This window comes from Phyllobates terribilis, unplaced genomic scaffold (genome assembly GCF_046119375.1).
Source record: "Phyllobates terribilis strain yellow unplaced genomic scaffold, ASM4611937v1 Scaffold_404__1_contigs__length_1715579, whole genome shotgun sequence".
Taxonomy (NCBI): domain Eukaryota; kingdom Metazoa; phylum Chordata; class Amphibia; order Anura; family Dendrobatidae; genus Phyllobates; species Phyllobates terribilis.
Genome location: NW_027363164.1, coordinates 816,317 through 834,927, shown reverse-complemented (window position 1 = coordinate 834,927; position 18,611 = coordinate 816,317). Strand labels below are relative to the sequence as shown.

General features: G+C 43.7%; 9 non-coding genes and 1 pseudogene across 9 annotated transcripts; all 10 read right to left on the bottom strand.

The window, feature by feature from the left end:
- Nucleotides 1–2,074: 2,074 nt before the first annotated feature.
- Nucleotides 2,075–2,265, bottom strand: LOC141225417 (U2 spliceosomal RNA). Its single transcript, XR_012292690.1, has one exon. It is a non-coding gene; the product is annotated as a U2 spliceosomal RNA (small nuclear RNA).
- Nucleotides 2,266–3,380: 1,115 nt separating this feature from the next.
- LOC141225126 (U2 spliceosomal RNA) lies at nt 3,381–3,568 on the bottom strand. Its single transcript, XR_012292438.1, has one exon. It is a non-coding gene; the product is annotated as a U2 spliceosomal RNA (small nuclear RNA).
- A 2,943-nt stretch (nt 3,569–6,511) lies between these two features.
- Nucleotides 6,512–6,702, bottom strand: LOC141225416 (U2 spliceosomal RNA). The gene has a single exon (XR_012292689.1). It is a non-coding gene; the product is annotated as a U2 spliceosomal RNA (small nuclear RNA).
- Nucleotides 6,703–7,817: 1,115 nt separating this feature from the next.
- Nucleotides 7,818–8,008, bottom strand: LOC141225414 (U2 spliceosomal RNA). The gene has a single exon (XR_012292687.1). It is a non-coding gene; the product is annotated as a U2 spliceosomal RNA (small nuclear RNA).
- A 1,115-nt stretch (nt 8,009–9,123) lies between these two features.
- On the bottom strand, nt 9,124–9,314 carry LOC141225413 (U2 spliceosomal RNA). Its single transcript, XR_012292686.1, has one exon. It is a non-coding gene; the product is annotated as a U2 spliceosomal RNA (small nuclear RNA).
- A 1,115-nt stretch (nt 9,315–10,429) lies between these two features.
- LOC141225412 (U2 spliceosomal RNA) lies at nt 10,430–10,620 on the bottom strand. Its single transcript, XR_012292685.1, has one exon. It is a non-coding gene; the product is annotated as a U2 spliceosomal RNA (small nuclear RNA).
- A 1,115-nt stretch (nt 10,621–11,735) lies between these two features.
- LOC141225581 (U2 spliceosomal RNA) lies at nt 11,736–11,926 on the bottom strand. Its single transcript, XR_012292852.1, has one exon. It is a non-coding gene; the product is annotated as a U2 spliceosomal RNA (small nuclear RNA).
- Nucleotides 11,927–13,041: 1,115 nt separating this feature from the next.
- On the bottom strand, nt 13,042–13,232 carry LOC141225586 (U2 spliceosomal RNA). The gene has a single exon (XR_012292857.1). It is a non-coding gene; the product is annotated as a U2 spliceosomal RNA (small nuclear RNA).
- A 1,115-nt stretch (nt 13,233–14,347) lies between these two features.
- LOC141225547 (U2 spliceosomal RNA) lies at nt 14,348–14,538 on the bottom strand. The gene has a single exon (XR_012292819.1). It is a non-coding gene; the product is annotated as a U2 spliceosomal RNA (small nuclear RNA).
- Nucleotides 14,539–15,653: 1,115 nt separating this feature from the next.
- On the bottom strand, nt 15,654–15,830 carry LOC141225092 (U2 spliceosomal RNA; annotated as a pseudogene).
- Between the last annotated feature and the right edge of the window lie 2,781 nt (nt 15,831–18,611).

Below are 18,611 nucleotides of genomic sequence, written 5' to 3'. Positions count from 1 at the left end.
AAAATGACCAGGTTTTTGGCAGAAATTACATTTTTTATCATGAGGACATTCTTTGGTGTCATGTTCTGTACTAGCACAGTTTCTACAGGTTGCCTCACAGTCATCCTTAAAATGGCCATATTTTCCACAGTTTCTACAAAAGGGTGGCATACCAGAAAAAAAGAAGTCTCCATTTGAGGAACCTATTTTAAAACGTGCAGGAGGGAGTTTCACACCGCCTGGGAAATTAGGGTCTCTTTCACATGTTACTAGAAATTTCCATTTGGACGTCCATATGTGAAACTCATTAAGTACTTTCCCTATACATTTTACACTTTTAAAGTACATTGAAAGAAAACATGTTAGTTCCACTGAAGTAACGAAAGGAGAAAATACTTTAAGGATTACCATTTTTACCTCATCCAGGACGTGCTCGATAACTTGTATTCCTTTTAGAATAGGATTGTTTTTTGCCTTTCTGGCTCTTACTAGGACATCCTGAAAAATGCCTTCCCCGGTGAAGGTGATGTCATAATCGCCACGCCTCGGATAATCCTGGATAGAGAGAATCTCGTTCTTCTGCACATGAAAGAGCCCTTCAAGCACGTCCTGGACTACGTACCGCAATTTCCTTTCATCACTTCCGCCCTCTGTGAAATGAATACGGATAGTGTTTTTAAGCCTCGCATAGTGAGGCACGAGGTTGGGGTCAACCTCCATGGTAACGCAACAAGAAAAAGCAAATCGCAAACCGCTTGCAATCTGCGCCTTTCAGAGTTCTGTAAACAGAAACACCTGAGAGGCTGGGGGGGATCGCAACCCGTTACCCTGGGACTAAGCCCTCTCCCAATAGCAGCAGGCAGGGGAGCCCACCGAAGTGGGTCACCCTGCAAGGCCGAGGAGAGGGGTACCCGAGTACCTTCTGGACCACAGTCGCCTGTACAAGACACTTGACCGCAGCCAAAAGGCCGAGAAGCGATAACCAGAATTGGTTTCAAACTACGGAGCCACCCAAGGATCCTGAAAAGTCCATTTGTGGAGATGAGCTCCTGGACTCCCGTTAAGAAGACATGTTGTCAACCTCTAGATCCCTTACATGCCTGCACTTTTCGGCTTGCTGCTGCTGCAATCCACGCGTTTTAGATCTGCATAACTCCACCTCTTTAAACACAGCACCTTCACCCCCTGCTGTTCCCACCCGCCTCAACACCGTTGGAAGGGAGGAGAACCAATTAAGGCGGGGGGTGGGGTGGAACGAGCAGCTGTCTACCCTTAGCAGGAGGGCTCCTGATTACATACCTCTCCTGCTGCTGCTGCTGCTGACTGTCCAGCAGCAGACTGAAGGTGGCTGCTGCTGTGCACAGGTATATAAAGGCTCAGAGCCTATTATGACACGCGCAGCCAGCGTTCCATTGCCACATTCCATCTACTGCAGGCAGGATACCTGGCTGGCTGAATGTCGCTGAGAAGCTCACAGAGACCGCCATAAGCAACAGTTTAACAGAATGCCACAGACTAATCAACCAAACTTTTTGGGTTGGGTTCTCTTTTATAGTCTGCAGGCATTAAATGAAAGAAGTCAGTGTTCCAGCAGAAGGAGACAACGTTTCAGAAAAGGCATTGTAGCAAACCAAAAAAGAAATTTTAAGCGCAGCAGAGTAACCAGCGCACATACCTGTTAGCTCAGGTGAGTTTAAAAGGCTGCTGTTGATAACAAGGGCATTTGCTAAATAGATGGTGTGTGTGCAACAATATACTGAAAGGTCAATTATATTGTGCAGCTTATCTCACCACCTGTAGTTATTTAGGTGAAAGCTCCAAAATGCTTGCCTAATATGTCTGTTTATCCAAAAGGAAGTAAAAAGGGAGAGCTAGAAAGATAGCATTGCATCACATTACATGGCAATGCAATGCACAGTTGCTGAAGTTGAACCAAAATGAGCTTGTAATCTGGCTTCTGCAACTTTGAACATGAAAAATCCAATGAGGAGAAGAAAAGCAAAGCCAAAGAGTCCATCCCAAAATCCGACAAACAAGCAAAATGAACAAAAAACATTGAATTCAATTCTTTCTGATTTTAGAAACTGCATTAAAGAAGGGGTGCACCGGTCCTGGAGATACTGCAATACCAGGTCAATGCGTGGAGTGGACAGAGCAAGCTCTTTTTCCATCTCCCTGTTCTAAAAATCCATTTAATATATGGTCCCCAGATAGGGGACGTATCAGATATTAAACTGATAAGAACAGATACTACACTTGATCTTAGCCAAAAGGCCGAGAAGCGATAACCAGAATTGGTTTCAAACTACGGAGCCACCCAAGGATCCTGAAAAGTCCATTTGTGGAGATGAGCTCCTGGACTCCCGTTAAGAAGACATGTTGTCAACCTCTAGATCCCTTACATGCCTGCACTTTTCGGCTTGCTGCTGCTGCAATCCACGCGTTTTAGATCTGCATAACTCCACCTCTTTAAACACAGCACCTTCACCCCCTGCTGTTCCCACCCGCCTCAACACCGTTGGAAGGGAGGAGAACCAATTAAGGCGGGGGGTGGGGTGGAACGAGCAGCTGTCTACCCTTAGCAGGAGGGCTCCTGATTACATACCTCTCCTGCTGCTGCTGCTGCTGGCTGTCCAGCAGCAGACTGAAGGTGGCTGCTGCTGTGCACAGGTATATAAAGGCTCAGAGCCTATTATGACACGCGCAGCCAGCGTTCCATTGCCACATTCCATCTACTGCAGGCAGGATACCTGGCTGGCTGAATGTCGCTGAGAAGCTCACAGAGACCGCCATAAGCAACAGTTTAACAGAATGCCACAGACTAATCAACCAAACTTTTTGGGTTGGGTTCTCTTTTATAGTCTGCAGGCATTAAATGAAAGAAGTCAGTGTTCCAGCAGAAGGAGACAACGTTTCAGAAAAGGCATTGTAGCAAACCAAAAAAGAAATTTTAAGCGCAGCAGAGTAACCAGCGCACATACCTGTTAGCTCAGGTGAGTTTAAAAGGCTGCTGTTGATAACAAGGGCATTTGCTAAATAGATGGTGTGTGTGCAACAATATACTGAAAGGTCAATTATATTGTGCAGCTTATCTCACCACCTGTAGTTATTTAGGTGAAAGCTCCAAAATGCTTGCCTAATATGTCTGTTTATCCAAAAGGAAGTAAAAAGGGAGAGCTAGAAAGATAGCATTGCATCACATTACATGGCAATGCAATGCACAGTTGCTGAAGTTGAACCAAAATGAGCTTGTAATCTGGCTTCTGCAACTTTGAACATGAAAAATCCAATGAGGAGAAGAAAAGCAAAGCCAAAGAGTCCATCCCAAAATCCGACAAACAAGCAAAATGAACAAAAAACATTGAATTCAATTCTTTCTGATTTTAGAAACTGCATTAAAGAAGGGGTGCACCGGTCCTGGAGATACTGCAATACCAGGTCAATGCGTGGAGTGGACAGAGCAAGCTCTTTTTCCATCTCCCTGTTCTAAAAATCCATTTAATATATGGTCTCCAGATAGGGGACGTATCAGATATTAAACTGATAAGAACAGATTTTTTTTTTTTTTTTTTCCACTCAGATTACAAGTCCCATATTTACCATTTCATGCTTTGCAATGATTTCCAAATGGTATTAGGTTGTTATACATCATTGTGGGTCATATATCCATTTTTCCAATCTTATTTTATATATATACGTTTATATTATCACAATACAGTTATTCCATATTCTTTACATCACAACATTACAATCTTTACCATTACGATTTAAGGCAACATTCCTCTCTTCAGGCCATATGCTGCCAAGGCATTCAAAAGCCTTCCATCCAGAAACCGACCATCCCAAGCTTCTTCTACCTCTTTAGCCAACGACTGAGGTATTCTGTAAGTTGAAAAAAAACGATGCATATCGCTATAAATGTTATTCCACACTTTGCGCCTTAGACTAGCCTGACTCCCCCCTTCACAACTCTCTAGCATTTTCAACACTTCTTGTCTCTCCTCCATCTCCCTCATATTTTTTTCTGAAACATCCTTTGCTTCACTAGAGTCCTTCCCAGATGACAAAACTCCTTCAATTTCTTCTCTGGCTTTACATGCGACATCCTCTCTTTCTTCTTCACTAGTTTCTTCACCCTCCTCCTCCTCTTCCATATTACTTACAGCACCTTCCTTTTCATCCTGACTGGAGGACTCACTTTCCTCCTGATCTTCTGACTCCCTATCCACCTCCACTTCTTCTTCCAAGCTAGTATTTTCAATCTCAACGCCTGTGATATCACTCTCAGTATCTTCTTCCATATGATCACCTTCTTTTCTTATATCTCTTATTTGTTCCTCCTTCTTTTGAGATATGTTCTCTTCCGTTTCATCATGGGGGGCAGCTTCAGACTCTTCTTCATTTCCATCTTCCTTGTCAACTGACTTCTCCTCCCTTTTATTGACAGGACAGCAATCATATAAATGACCACTGCCACCACATAGATTACATTTCTTACTTTTTTCACAATTCTCTGCCTTATGTCCCACTTCTTCACACTTGGCACACCACTGTAATGTACAGGAATCCTTTTCATGGCCATACTGTTTACAACGCCTACAAAACTTCGGCATACCTGTAAAGAACATATCTCCATTAACTGTCCCGATTTTGAATCTACTTGGTGGGAGTACCACAACACCATCCGAACTTTCCTTGAACTTGACCAGGAACCTCCACCTCGTGGTCCAAAAACCATATCGGTTAAACATTTTGCCAGCAGAACTCACTTTCTCACAGTACCGGGATGAAAAGGTCATGATCTCTTCTTCCAATATGAAAGGACTATACATCCTTATTACTATTAGCCTTTCCTTCCTAGGAAAATGCGACACAAAAAAAACACCTTCAAGTATCGAATCTTCCTTCACTAGATCCATTCTCTTCCAAAAGTCAGAAAAGATATCTTCTGAACAAAAAATAACATCATATATCCCTCTCTTCGGGAACTCCAACATAGACAAAACTTGTTCCATTTGAACTTCCAATAGTCCAAACAAAATCTTCTCTACCAAAAAAAACAAGCCAGACTTCTTCTTCTCTGGATCCAAAAAAATAAACCGCACTGCATTCTTCAGTCTTGCAAAAACTGGGACCTCTTCACAGGTCAGCATATTTGGGCTTCTCCCGTCCATATCTTCACACCAAACGTGGCAAAAATCCTCCTCGCCTACTTAAAAAAAGCAGGCAGGCTGATCGCCCCTCGTTGCCCAGGGACTAATCCGGCTCCCCAAAAGCAGCAAGGGGGTGAAGCCGCACTGCTACATGCAGCGATCCCCCGAGGCCAAGGAGCCGGGTACCCAAGGCACCTCTCAGCCAAGACCAAGGCAGCAACCGGTAGATCACTGCACTTGATCTTAGCCAAAAGGCCGAGAAGCGATAACCAGAATTGGTTTCAAACTACGGAGCCACCCAAGGATCCTGAAAAGTCCATTTGTGGAGATGAGCTCCTGGACTCCCGTTAAGAAGACATGTTGTCAACCTCTAGATCCCTTACATGCCTGCACTTTTCGGCTTGCTGCTGCTGCAATCCACGCGTTTTAGATCTGCATAACTCCACCTCTTTAAACACAGCACCTTCACCCCCTGCTGTTCCCACCCGCCTCAACACCGTTGGAAGGGAGGAGAACCAATTAAGGCGGGGGGTGGGGTGGAACGAGCAGCTGTCTACCCTTAGCAGGAGGGCTGCTGATTACATACCTCTCCTGCTGCTGCTGCTGGCTGTCCAGCAGCAGACTGAAGGTGGCTGCTGCTGTGCACAGGTATATAAAGGCTCAGAGCCTATTATGACACACGCAGCCAGCGTTCCATTGCCACATTCCATCTACTGCAGGCAGGATACCTGGCTGGCTGAATGTCGCTGAGAAGCTCACAGAGACCGCCATAAGCAACAGTTTAACAGAATGCCACAGACTAATCAACCAAACTTTTTGGGTTGGGTTCTCTTTTATAGTCTGCAGGCATTAAATGAAAGAAGTCAGTGTTCCAGCAGAAGGAGACAACGTTTCAGAAAAGGCATTGTAGCAAACCAAAAAAGAAATTTTAAGCGCAGCAGAGTAACCAGCGCACATACCTGTTAGCTCAGGTGAGTTTAAAAGGCTGCTGTTGATAACAAGGGCATTTGCTAAATAGATGGTGTGTGTGCAACAATATACTGAAAGGTCAATTATATTGTGCAGCTTATCTCACCACCTGTAGTTATTTAGGTGAAAGCTCCAAAATGCTTGCCTAATATGTCTGTTTATCCAAAAGGAAGTAAAAAGGGAGAGCTAGAAAGATAGCATTGCATCACATTACATGGCAATGCAATGCACAGTTGCTGAAGTTGAACCAAAATGAGCTTGTAATCTGGCTTCTGCAACTTTGAACATGAAAAATCCAATGAGGAGAAGAAAAGCAAAGCCAAAGAGTCCATCCCAAAATCCGACAAACAAGCAAAATGAACAAAAAACATTGAATTCAATTCTTTCTGATTTTAGAAACTGCATTAAAGAAGGGGTGCACCGGTCCTGGAGATACTGCAATACCAGGTCAATGCGTGGAGTGGACAGAGCAAGCTCTTTTTCCATCTCCCTGTTCTAAAAATCCATTTAATATATGGTCCCCAGATAGGGGACGTATCAGATATTAAACTGATAAGAACAGATACTACACTTGATCTTAGCCAAAAGGCCGAGAAGCGATAACCAGAATTGGTTTCAAACTACGGAGCCACCCAAGGATCCTGAAAAGTCCATTTGTGGAGATGAGCTCCTGGACTCCCGTTAAGAAGACATGTTGTCAACCTCTAGATCCCTTACATGCCTGCACTTTTCGGCTTGCTGCTGCTGCAATCCACGCGTTTTAGATCTGCATAACTCCACCTCTTTAAACACAGCACCTTCACCCCCTGCTGTTCCCACCCGCCTCAACACTGTTGGAAGGGAGGAGAACCAATTAAGGCGGGGGGTGGGGTGGAACGAGCAGCTGTCTACCCTTAGCAGGAGGGCTCCTGATTACATACCTCTCCTGCTGCTGCTGCTGCTGGCTGTCCAGCAGCAGACTGAAGGTGGCTGCTGCTGTGCACAGGTATATAAAGGCTCAGAGCCTATTATGACACGCGCAGCCAGCGTTCCATTGCCACATTCCATCTACTGCAGGCAGGATACCTGGCTGGCTGAATGTCGCTGAGAAGCTCACAGAGACCGCCATAAGCAACAGTTTAACAGAATGCCACAGACTAATCAACCAAACTTTTTGGGTTGGGTTCTCTTTTATAGTCTGCAGGCATTAAATGAAAGAAGTCAGTGTTCCAGCAGAAGGAGACAACGTTTCAGAAAAGGCATTGTAGCAAACCAAAAAAGAAATTTTAAGCGCAGCAGAGTAACCAGCGCACATACCTGTTAGCTCAGGTGAGTTTAAAAGGCTGCTGTTGATAACAAGGGCATTTGCTAAATAGATGGTGTGTGTGCAACAATATACTGAAAGGTCAATTATATTGTGCAGCTTATCTCACCACCTGTAGTTATTTAGGTGAAAGCTCCAAAATGCTTGCCTAATATGTCTGTTTATCCAAAAGGAAGTAAAAAGGGAGAGCTAGAAAGATAGCATTGCATCACATTACATGGCAATGCAATGCACAGTTGCTGAAGTTGAACCAAAATGAGCTTGTAATCTGGCTTCTGCAACTTTGAACATGAAAAATCCAATGAGGAGAAGAAAAGCAAAGCCAAAGAGTCCATCCCAAAATCCGACAAACAAGCAAAATGAACAAAAAACATTGAATTCAATTCTTTCTGATTTTAGAAACTGCATTAAAGAAGGGGTGCACCGGTCCTGGAGATACTGCAATACCAGGTCAATGCGTGGAGTGGACAGAGCAAGCTCTTTTTCCATCTCCCTGTTCTAAAAATCCATTTAATATATGGTCCCCAGATAGGGGACGTATCAGATATTAAACTGATAAGAACAGATACTACACTTGATCTTAGCCAAAAGGCCGAGAAGCGATAACCAGAATTGGTTTCAAACTACGGAGCCACCCAAGGATCCTGAAAAGTCCATTTGTGGAGATGAGCTCCTGGACTCCCGTTAAGAAGACATGTTATCAACCTCTAGATCCCTTACATGCCTGCACTTTTCGGCTTGCTGCTGCTGCAATCCACGCGTTTTAGATCTGCATAACTCCACCTCTTTAAACACAGCACCTTCACCCCCTGCTGTTCCCACCCGCCTCAACACCGTTGGAAGGGAGGAGAACCAATTAAGGCGGGGGGTGGGGTGGAACGAGCAGCTGTCTACCCTTAGCAGGAGGGCTCCTGATTACATACCTCTCCTGCTGCTGCTGCTGCTGGCTGTCCAGCAGCAGACTGAAGGTGGCTGCTGCTGTGCACAGGTATATAAAGGCTCAGAGCCTATTATGACACGCGCAGCCAGCGTTCCATTGCCACATTCCATCTACTGCAGGCAGGATACCTGGCTGGCTGAATGTCGCTGAGAAGCTCACAGAGACCGCCATAAGCAACAGTTTAACAGAATGCCACAGACTAATCAACCAAACTTTTTGGGTTGGGTTCTCTTTTATAGTCTGCAGGCATTAAATGAAAGAAGTCAGTGTTCCAGCAGAAGGAGACAACGTTTCAGAAAAGGCATTGTAGCAAACCAAAAAAGAAATTTTAAGCGCAGCAGAGTAACCAGCGCACATACCTGTTAGCTCAGGTGAGTTTAAAAGGCTGCTGTTGATAACAAGGGCATTTGCTAAATAGATGGTGTGTGTGCAACAATATACTGAAAGGTCAATTATATTGTGCAGCTTATCTCACCACCTGTAGTTATTTAGGTGAAAGCTCCAAAATGCTTGCCTAATATGTCTGTTTATCCAAAAGGAAGTAAAAAGGGAGAGCTAGAAAGATAGCATTGCATCACATTACATGGCAATGCAATGCACAGTTGCTGAAGTTGAACCAAAATGAGCTTGTAATCTGGCTTCTGCAACTTTGAACATGAAAAATCCAATGAGGAGAAGAAAAGCAAAGCCAAAGAGTCCATCCCAAAATCCGACAAACAAGCAAAATGAACAAAAAACATTGAATTCAATTCTTTCTGATTTTAGAAACTGCATTAAAGAAGGGGTGCACCGGTCCTGGAGATACTGCAATACCAGGTCAATGCGTGGAGTGGACAGAGCAAGCTCTTTTTCCATCTCCCTGTTCTAAAAATCCATTTAATATATGGTCCCCAGATAGGGGACGTATCAGATATTAAACTGATAAGAACAGATACTACACTTGATCTTAGCCAAAAGGCCGAGAAGCGATAACCAGAATTGGTTTCAAACTACGGAGCCACCCAAGGATCCTGAAAAGTCCATTTGTGGAGATGAGCTCCTGGACTCCCGTTAAGAAGACATGTTGTCAACCTCTAGATCCCTTACATGCCTGCACTTTTCGGCTTGCTGCTGCTGCAATCCACGCGTTTTAGATCTGCATAACTCCACCTCTTTAAACACAGCACCTTCACCCCCTGCTGTTCCCACCCGCCTCAACACCGTTGGAAGGGAGGAGAACCAATTAAGGCGGGGGGTGGGGTGGAACGAGCAGCTGTCTACCCTTAGCAGGAGGGCTCCTGATTACATACCTCTCCTGCTGCTGCTGCTGCTGGCTGTCCAGCAGCAGACTGAAGGTGGCTGCTGCTGTGCACAGGTATATAAAGGCTCAGAGCCTATTATGACACGCGCAGCCAGCGTTCCATTGCCACATTCCATCTACTGCAGGCAGGATACCTGGCTGGCTGAATGTCGCTGAGAAGCTCACAGAGACCGCCATAAGCAACAGTTTAACAGAATGCCACAGACTAATCAACCAAACTTTTTGGGTTGGGTTCTCTTTTATAGTCTGCAGGCATTAAATGAAAGAAGTCAGTGTTCCAGCAGAAGGAGACAACGTTTCAGAAAAGGCATTGTAGCAAACCAAAAAAGAAATTTTAAGCGCAACAGAGTAACCAGCGCACATACCTGTTAGCTCAGGTGAGTTTAAAAGGCTGCTGTTGATAACAAGGGCATTTGCTAAATAGATGGTGTGTGTGCAACAATATACTGAAAGGTCAATTATATTGTGCAGCTTATCTCACCACCTGTAGTTATTTAGGTGAAAGCTCCAAAATGCTTGCCTAATATGTCTGTTTATCCAAAAGGAAGTAAAAAGGGAGAGCTAGAAAGATAGCATTGCATCACATTACATGGCAATGCAATGCACAGTTGCTGAAGTTGAACCAAAATGAGCTTGTAATCTGGCTTCTGCAACTTTGAACATGAAAAATCCAATGAGGAGAAGAAAAGCAAAGCCAAAGAGTCCATCCCAAAATCTGACAAACAAGCAAAATGAACAAAAAACATTGAATTCAATTCTTTCTGATTTTAGAAACTGCATTAAAGAAGGGGTGCACCGGTCCTGGAGATACTGCAATACCAGGTCAATGCGTGGAGTGGACAGAGCAAGCTCTTTTTCCATCTCCCTGTTCTAAAAATCCATTTAATATATGGTCCCCAGATAGGGGACGTATCAGATATTAAACTGATAAGAACAGATACTACACTTGATCTTAGCCAAAAGGCCGAGAAGCGATAACCAGAATTGGTTTCAAACTACGGAGCCACCCAAGGATCCTGAAAAGTCCATTTGTGGAGATGAGCTCCTGGACTCCCGTTAAGAAGACATGTTGTCAACCTCTAGATCCCTTACATGCCTGCACTTTTCGGCTTGCTGCTGCTGCAATCCACGCGTTTTAGATCTGCATAACTCCACCTCTTTAAACACAGCACCTTCACCCCCTGCTGTTCCCACCCGCCTCAACACCGTTGGAAGGGAGGAGAACCAATTAAGGCGGGGGGTGGGGTGGAACGAGCAGCTGTCTACCCTTAGCAGGAGGGCTCCTGATTACATACCTCTCCTGCTGCTGCTGCTGCTGGCTGTCCAGCAGCAGACTGAAGGTGGCTGCTGCTGTGCACAGGTATATAAAGGCTCAGAGCCTATTATGACACGCGCAGCCAGCGTTCCATTGCCACATTCCATCTACTGCAGGCAGGATACCTGGCTGGCTGAATGTCGCTGAGAAGCTCACAGAGACCGCCATAAGCAACAGTTTAACAGAATGCCACAGACTAATCAACCAAACTTTTTGGGTTGGGTTCTCTTTTATAGTCTGCAGGCATTAAATGAAAGAAGTCAGTGTTCCAGCAGAAGGAGACAACGTTTCAGAAAAGGCATTGTAGCAAACCAAAAAAGAAATTTTAAGCGCAGCAGAGTAACCAGCGCACATACCTGTTAGCTCAGGTGAGTTTAAAAGGCTGCTGTTGATAACAAGGGCATTTGCTAAATAGATGGTGTGTGTGCAACAATATACTGAAAGGTCAATTATATTGTGCAGCTTATCTCACCACCTGTAGTTATTTAGGTGAAAGCTCCAAAATGCTTGCCTAATATGTCTGTTTATCCAAAAGGAAGTAAAAAGGGAGAGCTAGAAAGATAGCATTGCATCACATTACATGGCAATGCAATGCACAGTTGCTGAAGTTGAACCAAAATGAGCTTGTAATCTGGCTTCTGCAACTTTGAACATGAAAAATCCAATGAGGAGAAGAAAAGCAAAGCCAAAGAGTCCATCCCAAAATCCGACAAACAAGCAAAATGAAAAAAAAACATTGAATTCAATTCTTTCTGATTTTAGAAACTGCATTAAAGAAGGGGTGCACCGGTCCTGGAGATACTGCAATACCAGGTCAATGCGTGGAGTGGACAGAGCAAGCTCTTTTTCCATCTCCCTGTTCTAAAAATCCATTTAATATATGGTCCCTAGATAGGGGACGTATCAGATATTAAACTGATAAGAACAGATACTACACTTGATCTTAGCCAAAAGGCCGAGAAGCGATAACCAGAATTGGTTTCAAACTACGGAGCCACCCAAGGATCCTGAAAAGTCCATTTGTGGAGATGAGCTCCTGGACTCCCGTTAAGAAGACATGTTGTCAACCTCTAGATCCCTTACATGCCTGCACTTTTCGGCTTGCTGCTGCTGCAATCCACGCGTTTTAGATCTGCATAACTCCACCTCTTTAAACACAGCACCTTCACCCCCTGCTGTTCCCACCCGCCTCAACACCGTTGGAAGGGAGGAGAACCAATTAAGGCGGGGGGTGGGGTGGAACGAGCAGCTGTCTACCCTTAGCAGGAGGGCTCCTGATTACATACCTCTCCTGCTGCTGCTGCTGCTGGCTGTCCAGCAGCAGACTGAAGGTGGCTGCTGCTGTGCACAGGTATATAAAGGCTCAGAGCCTATTATGACACGCGCAGCCAGCGTTCCATTGCCACATTCCATCTACTGCAGGCAGGATACCTGGCTGGCTGAATGTCGCTGAGAAGCTCACAGAGACCGCCATAAGCAACAGTTTAACAGAATGCCACAGACTAATCAACCAAACTTTTTGGGTTGGGTTCTCTTTTATAGTCTGCAGGCATTAAATGAAAGAAGTCAGTGTTCCAGCAGAAGGAGACAACGTTTCAGAAAAGGCATTGTAGCAAACCAAAAAAGAAATTTTAAGCGCAGCAGAGTAACCAGCGCACATACCTGTTAGCTCAGGTGAGTTTAAAAGGCTGCTGTTGATAACAAGGGCATTTGCTAAATAGATGGTGTGTGTGCAACAATATACTGAAAGGTCAATTATATTGTGCAGCTTATCTCACCACCTGTAGTTATTTAGGTGAAAGCTCCAAAATGCTTGCCTAATATGTCTGTTTATCCAAAAGGAAGTAAAAAGGGAGAGCTAGAAAGATAGCATTGCATCACATTACATGGCAATGCAATGCACAGTTGCTGAAGTTGAACCAAAATGAGCTTGTAATCTGGCTTCTGCAACTTTGAACATGAGAAATCCAATGAGGAGAAGAAAAGCAAAGCCAAAGAGTCCATCCCAAAATCCGACAAACAAGCAAAATGAACAAAAAACATTGAATTCAATTCTTTCTGATTTTAGAAACTGCATTAAAGAAGGGGTGCACCGGTCCTGGAGATACTGCAATACCAGGTCAATGGGTGGAGTGGACAGAGCAAGCTCTTTTTCCATCTCCCTGTTTTAAAAATCCATTTAATATATGGTCCCCAGATAGGGGACGTATCAGATATTAAACTGATAAGAACAGATACTACACTTGATCTTAGCCAAAAGGCCGAGAAGCGATAACCAGAATTGGTTTCAAACTACGGAGCCACCCAAGGATCCTGAAAAGTCCATTTGTGGAGATGAGCTCCTGGACTCCCGTTAAGAAGACATGTTGTCAACCTCTAGATCCCTTACATGCCTGCACTTTTCGGCTTGCTGCTGCTGCAATCCACGCGTTTTAGATCTGCATAACTCCACCTCTTTAAACACAGCACCTTCACCCCCTGCTGTTCCCACCCGCCTCAACACCGTTGGAAGGGAGGAGAACCAATTAAGGCGGGGGGTGGGGTGGAACGAGCAGCTGTCTACCCTTAGCAGGAGGGCTCCTGATTACATACCTCTCCTGCTGCTGCTGCTGCTGGCTGTCCAGCAGCAGACTGAAGGTGGCTGCTGCTGTGCACAGGTATATAAAGGCTCAGAGCCTATTATGACACGCGCAGCCAGCGTTCCATTGCCACATTCCATCTACTGCAGGCAGGATACCTGGCTGGCTGAATGTCGCTGAGAAGCTCACAGAGACCGCCATAAGCAACAGTTTAACAGAATGCCACAGACTAATCAACCAAACTTTTTGGGTTGGGTTCTCTTTTATAGTCTGCAGGCATTAAATGAAAGAAGTCAGTGTTCCAGCAGAAGGAGACAACGTTTCAGAAAAGGCATTGTAGCAAACCAAAAAAGAAATTTTAAGCGCAGCAGAGTAACCAGCGCACATACCTGTTAGCTCAGGTGAGTTTAAAAGGCTGCTGTTGATAACAAGGGCATTTGCTAAATAGATGGTGTGTGTGCAACAATATACTGAAAGGTCAATTATATTGTGCAGCTTATCTCACCACCTGTAGTTATTTAGGTGAAAGCTCCAAAATGCTTGCCTAATATGTCTGTTTATCCAAAAGGAAGTAAAAAGGGAGAGCTAGAAAGATAGCATTGCATCACATTACATGGCAATGCAATGCACAGTTGCTGAAGTTGAACCAAAATGAGCTTGTAATCTGGCTTCTGCAACTTTGAACATGAAAAATCCAATGAGGAGAAGAAAAGCAAAGCCAAAGAGTCCATCCCAAAATCCGACAAACAAGCAAAATGAACAAAAAACATTGAATTCAATTCTTTCTGATTTTAGAAACTGCATTAAAGAAGGGGTGCACCGGTCCTGGAGATAATGCAATACCAGGTCAATGTGTGGAGTGGACAGAGCAAGCTCTTTTTCCATCTCCCTGTTCTAAAAATCTATTTAATATATGGTCCCCAGATAGGGGACGTATCAGATATTAAACTGATAAGAACAGATACTACACTTGATCTTAGCCAAAAGGCCGAGAAGCGATAACCAGAATTGGTTTCAAACTACGGAGCCACCCAAGGATCCTGAAAAGTCCATTTGTGGAGATGAGCTCCTGGACTCCCGTTAAGAAGACATGTTGTCAACCTCTAGATCCCTTACATGCCTGCACTTTTCGGCTTGCTGCTGCTGCAATCCACGCGTTTTAGATCTGCATAACTCCACCTCTTTAAACACAGCACCTTCACCCCCTGCTGTTCCCACCCGCCTCAACACCGTTGGAAGGGAGGAGAACCAATTAAGGCGGGGGGTGGGGTGGAACGAGCAGCTGTCTACCCTTAGCAGGAGGGCTCCTGATTACATACCTCTCCTGCTGCTGCTGCTGCTGGCTGTCCAGCAGCAGACTGAAGGTGGCTGCTGCTGTGCACAGGTATATAAAGGCTCAGAGCCTATTATGACACGCGCAGCCAGCGTTCCATTGCCACATTCCATCTACTGCAGGCAGGATACCTGGCTGGCTGAATGTCGCTGAGAAGCTCACAGAGACCGCCATAAGCAACAGTTTAACAGAATGCCACAGACTAATCAACCAAACTTTTTGGGTTGGGTTCTCTTTTATAGTCTGCAGGCATTAAATGAAAGAAGTCAGTGTTCCAGCAGAAGGAGACAACGTTTCAGAAAAGGCATTGTAGCAAACCAAAAAAGAAATTTTAAGCGCAGCAGAGTAACCAGCGCACATACCTGTTAGCTCAGGTGAGTTTAAAATGCTGCTGTTGATAACAAGGGCATTTGCTAAATAGATGGTGTGTGTGCAACAATATACTGAAAGGTCAATTATATTGTGCAGCTTATCTCACCACCTGTAGTTATTTAGGTGAAAGCTCCAAAATGCTTGCCTAATATGTCTGTTTATCCAAAAGGAAGTAAAAAGGGAGAGCTAGAAAGATAGCATTGCATCACATTACATGGCAATGCAATGCACAGTTGCTGAAGTTGAACCAAAATGAGCTTGTAATCTGGCTTCTGCAACTTTGAACATGAAAAATCCAATGAGGAGAAGAAAAGCAAAGCCAAAGAGTCCATCCCAAAATCCGACAAACAAGCAAAATGAACAAAAAACATTGAATTCAATTCTTTCTGATTTTAGAAACTGCATTAAAGAAGGGGTGCACCGGTCCTGGAGATACTGCAATACCAGGTCAATGCGTGGAGTGGACAGAGCAAGCTCTTTTTCCATCTCCCTGTTCTAAAAATCCATTTAATATATGGTCCCCAGATAGGGGACGTATCAGATATTAAACTGATAAGAACAGATTTTTTTTTTTTTTTTTAAACCATTCAGGTTAGTTTTATAGCAAATCAGTAGGATATACCAAAACTGTTGCAAAAAAAACTTCTCATCATCATGGCCATATTTATTAAGCATAAAGTAACCTAATATTACAGAAAGAAGAACATCTTATTAATATAAACCAAAAGATCACTGAAATTTTACAATATGCCTCCACTTTTTAAATTTCCATATTCCCTCGGCATCTGTTCCACCACCGCTACTACTATCCATCTTGTAAATCAAAAATAGCCTAGAAAGAATAATCCTAATACATTCATTTACTGTAATTGATTTCCTTTTAAATACACAAAGATTCCTCACATCCCACAAACTTTCTAACACACAAGCCATAATTAACCACAAAACTCTCTCCTTTACACGTCCACTTGCACCAATACCAAACATAACCACACGCCAATCCACAAAAGTCACTCCTGCCAAACTCCTACACAACCCCCCTACACATTTCCACACGTCTTGCGCAAAATCACAATTCCACATCAGATGCATAACCGTCTCACAACCATTACATCCATCTCTTGGACAAACATCCGACCTAATCAAACCTCTCTTCTTTTGAACGTCTCTCACTGGAAGAATATTGTGAAACGCCATCCACACTACATCCTTCTGTTTGTTGGACATCCCATACATACCCAACTTTCTCCAAGCATCCGCAACCTCATTCCCTCTCAAACCAACAATATTAGACTCGACCTCATTTGCACACAATTTCCTATACACCCTCTTAGTCATTCTAAACTCATCCACCGGCACACTCAGCAAATCATACTTCTTGACAAACTTCTCAATCACCTCATACCACACCGGACACTTAAAAGACACAGGCACTCTCGCATCCCTCTTTCTCCAACCTAACCCATACAACATCCATCCTGCAGAATAACTTGCCATACATGCACCCTTATTACCTTTACCCAACAATACCACAATCGTCTTAATATAATGGAGCCCTAAAAAAACCTCAACATTAGGAAATCCCAAACCACCATGCTGGCAGGCCTTATAAAGGCTTTCCCTCTTCAGCTTCTCCATCTTGCTGCACCAGAAAAAGGAAAAAATCATTTTCTCAACTCTCTTCACTTTCCTAAAAGGGGATGGAAAAATTATGGCCACAAAAAGCAGAATGGGTAAGATCACTGCTTTGATAACTAGAACTTTGCCCCGCAAAGAAAGATCTCTCATTCTCCAAAAATTCAATTTTCGCTCAACACGCATACCACACTCGTCCCAACTCTCATTTCCTTTCAGATCATCATTGAAAAATACCCCTAAAACCTTAATTGCACTCTCCTCATACTTAACACCTTCCATACGAATACTGTCATCTCCAAAGCATTTGAAACTACACTTAGTCCAGTTAACTCTAAAACCTGATGCACCACAGAAAAAATCCAAAAGCAACCTCACCCTACTCATTGAAGCCATACTTTCACTCACCATCACAACATCATCCATGTAACCTAACACCTTCACATGCTTACCACCACTCCCAGGCACTAAGAATCCTCTCATCATTTTCTCACGTCTCACTAAACACAGCAAAGGCTCAATCACACATACAAACAAGACAGGGGACATAGGGCACCCCTGTCTTACACCAGACCTAATCATCACTTTGTCAGACAACCATCCATTCACTAAAAACTCACTTGACACATAATCATATAAAGACTTAACTCCATTCAGAAAAACCCTAGGGAAACCCATCCTCTCCAATACTTTAAACAGAAACACATGCGAAACTCTATCAAAAGCCTTTTCGAAATCAATTGCTAACACCATACACTTCTTTTTTCTAGTCTTACAATCCCCAAGCATATCCCTTAACAATAACAAATTATCACTTATACTCCGACCAGGCACGGCACACACTTGGTCATCCTCCACAACCCTACCAATCACCTCACGCATACGATTTGCTAACAATTTACTGTAGACCTTATAATCAGCGTTAAGCAATGATATGGGTCTCCAGTTCTCCAAACGCTTTTTCTCACCCTTCTTAAACACAAGAACCACTATACCCTCTTTCATACTGTCACACAAAACACCATTCATCCACATATACCTACAAACCTCAGTCAAGTCCTTACCCAAAAACTCCCAAGCTTTCACATACAGCTCCACAGGCAACCCATCCTTCCCAGGCGTCTTATTCTTTTTAGCACTCATAACAACATTCCTCACCTCATCCAAAATAACATCCTCACACAAAGCATCACATTCATCCGAACCAAGTCTCTTCTCCATACCACTCAATACATGCGACACAAGTCCAGGATCAATCCATTTCTCATCGTACAACTTACTATAGAAGCCATTCACCTCATTCAACACATTCTTCCCAACCACACTAGATCCATCTTCACCTACCACTTCACTCAAATCCAACTTCCTTCCATTCATTTTTTTAAAAAAGTACCTGGTGCACTTTTCATTCTTTTCCAAATGCTCTAACTTGGTACGGTAAATAATCTCTTTACCTTTTTCATCCAGAAGACATTTTAACTCATTCTTAGCAACCTCAAGCTGATCAGACATATCCATTCCTTTCCTAACACACCCACGCAACCAATCAATCCGTCTACTTAAGTCATTAAATCTATTACGATATCTGGCAGCTTTTTTGTAGCCCCATTTTTTTAAAGAAAGTTTTTAACTGTAATTTCACCCAATCCCACCATTCAAGCACACTACCAAAATCACGCTTACGCCACCTCCAACTTGCATACCTTTTCTCCAACTCACTCATCACCTCCTCA